The sequence below is a fragment of the Corvus kubaryi genome, unplaced genomic scaffold (assembly GCF_017639235.1).
Source record: "Corvus kubaryi isolate FWS band 111438036 unplaced genomic scaffold, C.kubaryi_AGA036_p1.0 74, whole genome shotgun sequence".
Classification (NCBI taxonomy): Eukaryota; Metazoa; Chordata; class Aves; order Passeriformes; family Corvidae; genus Corvus; species Corvus kubaryi.
The window spans coordinates 13,025,247-13,030,882 of record NW_024582061.1 but is presented as its reverse complement, the minus strand read 5'-3'; positions in this window follow the sequence as shown (position 1 = coordinate 13,030,882).

The following is a 5,636-nucleotide window of genomic DNA, read 5'->3' as shown; positions in this document are numbered from 1 at the left end:
CCGGGACCCGCCGGCCCCCGCCTCCTGCGCCGCCGCCGCCCGTGCCCGCTCCCTCCGAGCGGCCGCGCCCCCGGGGGCCTGCGCAGGCCCGGCCCGACCCCCGTGGACCCTGCGGGCCCGGGGCCACCTTCGTCTCGCAGGCACGACGCGGGTCCTGCGGGGCCGGGCACCGAGGTGGAGGAAGATGCCGGGTAGTGGCAGGGTTGAGGAGAGGAGGGGAGGGGTGCCGGCGTCGCCGTAGCTGACCGGGATGCTTCGGGGTGCAGGAGAGGGGCTTGTGGCGCTCAGTTGGGCTGGGGAGCATCTCGGCCGAGAGGTCCTGGAGAAGACATGGTTCCTTGGGGGGCACCCTGCCCGTGCTGTTGGCACAACGGGGAGGCTGCAGAAACTCCCTGCAGCACAGAGCAGCACACTCCGACAAGGAACTGCACCCAGTCCAGTGCCAGCGGCGTCTTGTGGAGCCACGACGCTAATCCCAAGGATCTGCGTTTATGTTAAGCAATATTTACATTGCGTCCTTTATCCCAGCTATTTGAGTGAGCTGAGCTTCTCACATGGCACCTGTAGAGAATAAATTCGTGGTAGTCATGGTTTAAGGGCATGGCTTGATAGGTAACTGCACCAATGAGGATAGCTGGGGAAAGACAGGTTTTATGATGCTCACCCCCTTCTTTGGGACTTCTCCATGTACATCCCTAGGGATCCCTGGGGATGAACAGTGACTTTCAAGTTTGTTAGATAAGGAAATGCTGGATGGCCGGGGGAGAGAGGAAAGGCGCAGGTACTTTGAGTTTAGAAACAGAACTGCTCTCAGAAGCACAGGAATACTAAATGCTTTATTGAATGCTTCACAAGTTTAGAAAAGTTATGTAGACAAAATACCACCTCTGCTTCCTCCTTTATTTGTGTGTCAATGTAATCTATCAGAGCAATGCTGCATGGGCTCAGAGGAGCTTGCTGATAACAGGGACTTGGCGTTCCTGACCTGCTGAACGAATAACATCCATATTCTCTTGTTTGGATCTGAATGAGTGAAAGCATCGATGTGGGAGAATCCAAGTGAAACACTGAGGGTGGTGTCTGGTAGGGAGCACGCCATGGATTCTGTCAGGATATGGGAGACACATAGAGTGCATGAATTAGTCATGTTCTTTGGAAGTAATACTGCACAGACACACGGGAGTTCTACTCTGGGATCTTGATTTCCATCTGGAAGGCTGCAACTCTGCAGACACTCAGTGTTTGCAGAATGTGTTTACTATTTAGTGTTTACCTGCCTGGTTCTAATAGACGACACCTGCGACTGTTGACATCTTTTTGGTCTTTGAGATAAGGATATTTTCTTACTGCTGCTATTCATCTCTTGTTCTAAGGCCCAGCTGTACACAGTGCTTTCTATACATGCTTTCTATATATGCTTCAAATGCAAGGCCTGAAGCTTCTCATGGCAGCAGAAAGAGTTGCTGCTCGAGTATTTTTGCTGTAATAGGGGTAATCACTCATAAACTTTACAGCACAAGGCATTGAAGAATGTTTTGCCTCCTAGTCACTGAAAATGAAAGGCCTCACAGAGATTAACATCTCTTCTTTTCAAACACTGAAAGACTTAGGATAGCACAGGACCTCGGTCGGTTAAGTGTTTTGCTGAGCCAACAGAAAGAGCCAACTTCCTTGTAAAGCCACAGCTTTACTCAGGAGAAGAGTCTCACTGACAGGTGTAATGACTGAAATAACTTCAGGCTGACACCTCTGCAGACAACAGAAAAATGAGCAGTGTCCCTGTTACTTTGCTAAACTAACGCTGAAGCTGAGGGAGAGGTTTTGGTTGCAGAGGTGTTGTCATCATGACTATTTTTAGTCTCATTTAATTTTTCATTCATTGAACGTTTCCTTTATAAATAGGCTCAAAGATGGTCTGCTGTTGGTATATTCAGAAAAGACTTCTTAAGTATTACTAAATCTTTCTGAGAGATAAATAACATGCTTTCACTGGAAATAACATGTAATTACCTTCTTAACAATTTTAAAATGGAAAAAAGACAACATTCTCTCTTTCCCTGTGGAGGAGTGGTTCCTTCATTTAGATTATAGGCTTTTACATTTCATCTGTGAATACACTATGATTATAGATGCAGAACATAATTGAAGTAAGGTCAAAATATATACATTTTGTATTCTATTGTGAGGACTGTGGTTGCTTCTGCTGCAGTAGCTGTGGGGAACTACAGCCAGAGTTGGAGTTTTACTGTGTTGGGTTCAATGTAGACCAAGGAAAGAGCCCTAAAAGAAGTCCTTCTCTCTCAGTGCAGAACTTAATTTAAAATGTGACTACTGTCTCCTGAATTCCTAGGCCTTGCAGTTCCATTTTCCTGTTGTAGGTAGCTGTTGTGAAAAGTCAGAGCTGTGGGGTTTGTGTCTGGTAGGTGTCTGGTGAAGTCTACAGGCATATGACTGACAACAAACTCCAGCTGAACTGGGTGCTCAACAGCAGACCTGAACAGGGAAGGCAACAGGAAAGCTTGTCGAGATGTGCTGTTACATTTGATCCATTTCTAAAAATTCTGAAGTGGAGCAGCCAAGGCCAGAGATGGACTTTAGAGGATGCCATCTCCTGACTTGTAATGCCATGAATACCTCCCCATCACAGATCCATGCCTGTGGTGTAATGGAGAGGGATTAGGCAAGGACTGTACTTTTGCAAATTCCAAATATAAATCTACCTTGGGGCTTAAAATGTGTTCCCTGTGTAGATAAGCTAGATTAATAGTGTGCAGGAAGGAAGGAGGGAGGGAGGCAGGGAGGTTAATATCCAACATTTGTTGGTAGTGAGGCTGCTGGCTGATTTACTACTGACAAAACCAGGCAGGGATGAAAGAACAGCATACCCCACTCAAACATATATAATGTCTTCATTGCATATGAAGGGACATGCTTGGTTAAGCATGATGCCTCACCTGCACATGCATCTCGTCTCATAGAAAAGGAAACTGACTGTCTGCTAGTCCTGGGTGACTGTAGCATGCAAGGGAAGAAACTTGGAGAAGTGAGTTGCTTGTACAATATTTTTGGCTGAGGGGCCAGGCAGTAACAGATCAAATGTTCTACTGAAGTACCACAGCAGTGCCAACAAAAAAGCCAGAGTATCCTTCTTCCTTTTTGTTACAGAGTTGTAGAAATCATGAATAAAAAATAACAGATTTTTTAGATCTTGGGCTGTTAAGTGTTTGGAGGTATCTTTTTTGTTACCTGTACACACACAAGTTCAAGACATTATCACAATATAATTACATGCTTAAAAAAAATTATCAAGAAACATGGTTTTGCAGATTGTAGTCAGCTCATTACTGAGCCATTAAGAAACTGGTTCCAGCAGCAGAGCTGTTAATGAGCTGGTTTCAAGTAGTGTGTGCTTTGTGATTACTTGGCGCTCTGCCTCAGTTTAATTAAGATTTTAAATTTACATAGTGCTATTCAACCATGGGTTGCACTAGTGTTTACAAAAGTGAATAGATTTAATTGTCCTCATTTTATAGGTCAGGCCACGGTGTCATTTTGGGGTCAAGGGACAAGACTGAAGCCACCCATCCCCTGAAGCAGGCTGGATTTGTTGCTCAACCTGCAGGGTGGCATTTCTTCCATACAACTGAGAAAATGATTGGGTGGACATTGGCAAACCCAAAACAAAACAATTACAATAATATTATTTAGTAGAACTATCATATCTGATTTAATGTATTCACTGAGATTTGCAAAGATCACAGCAAAGTTTCCTATCTGTAGAAACACAGTGGCCAATTAAAAAATTTACCTTTGACAGGAAAATGATCAAAATAATTGGTTTCTCAGAGCCTTAAAACAAAAAGAAAGATAATCACATAATAAGAAACACTATTGTTCCTTCTATCACACTGTCTTCATATTATCAGCAATTATTTGATGTTCTAATCTTGCAAGCCTTATGAATATGAGCAGCCATGAGTAGCATGAGCAAAGTTTGCTGAAACAAATGAGCCTGGAAAGGTCAGATCCCTGCCTTGAATAAATAGGTACAAATGACAATACTGCTGTTTAATCTCCTAGGTGTGGTGTGCTGCATAGAAGTGCAGCAACTCTTGTGACATTTTGGCTTTTTTCTCAATTTTAAGTAAAATATCCTTCTTGCTGTTTCCCAGCTGTGTGCTCTACTTGCTGGTGTGATTTCATAAGCTTTTTTGCTCTGTTTTACGCAGGTGGAAGGTTGAGTGAGTTATGAGTTGGGTGTGTGTTCACCCACTTTCACAGCATAACCTCCAAAGAAAATTGTTGGCATGGGAACCTTCCCCAAGAGGTTGACATTTAAAATAACACGCTGTGCTTAGCATGAAGTCACTCCTAAGGTTTATCTCTACCATGCCTCCGTTTTTGTTATGAAATAAAACATTAACATGATTGGATTTACAGATCTACGCAGCAAGAAGTCCTTCCATGTTTTTGAGGTTACAAACAAAGCAAAGATAAAACCCAGGCATGTAAAGACACCGAGCACCTCTTCCCTTGCTTTTCTCTCCCAAGAGGTCTCTGCAGAGCTGGTGGATGTTTTCCACCAGTTTAATTAGACATTCAGCTCCCTGCTCGCTTCCTTGTTCTTCCCAGCGGACTGATGAAACACACAAGCATTTGGAAATTCAGGAGGGACCTCCAGACTTTGTTACAGCTATTTAATTATTGGGTTATAGATGAGCAAAAGCTTTCAGGTCCTCTTGGTACCTTTCAGAGGTGGCAGCATAACAGTAAACCATTCCCCGATGTCTTAAGGTCCAGTAATTGGTCTGATCACTGCCAGCTCCTAATCAGGAGAGCCAACAGCTTGCCACTGGCTCTCAAGTTGTGCATATTGCCATAGTGACGTACCAGAGACTCTTTTTGCTGTTGCTGTGTTTATTCCTGCAAATGAAAAGACAAATACGAAACAGAGAATTGTAAAATAGTTATAGGAACACTCACAAGAAGTACCTTCATGGTTATTTTGAACTACAAGTCACCTACTTCAAATAAAAAGTAAGACCCTATTGACACTGCTAAGGAGTGAATACTTGATGACAGAGCTTTCTAATGCTGTGCCTGATCTCTGCCTGACCACTCCATACTGACAGTTGGCATATTGAGAGGATGAAAGGAACATTGAAAAGTAAAGGAAAAAAAGGATTTCATAGACCCCGGACTCAAGCCTCTGAACTTTGTCAAATACAACCCCATACACAGCTAGATCTAAATTCTGCACAATGGTTTAGAACCCTTCTTCTCTATGTGGAGAACAGTTTTCTTCCTTCTCCCAAGTTTTCAAATCAAACCCTATAATTCCTTTAATTCTCTTCTCTCTTCAAGAAAAGGATAAAAATAATAACAGTGATGATGATGGTGGCATAATTACTTACTTACATTTTAAAGCACTGACTCACTCCTGTAATGCAGTTAACAGTCTGTAGAGGACACAGAACACCTTTTTGGGGGGGGAAAGAATTTATGGGATTGACGTCCTTGCTTAGGGGACTTCCCAGTACAACTCTCTGTAGAGCTCCCTGTGGAGCAGGGAGAGGCTGGGTGGCAGAGGTGGTGTGTGGTCAGTCTGATCTCCGGCAGTGGGAGCTGCAGCTTTG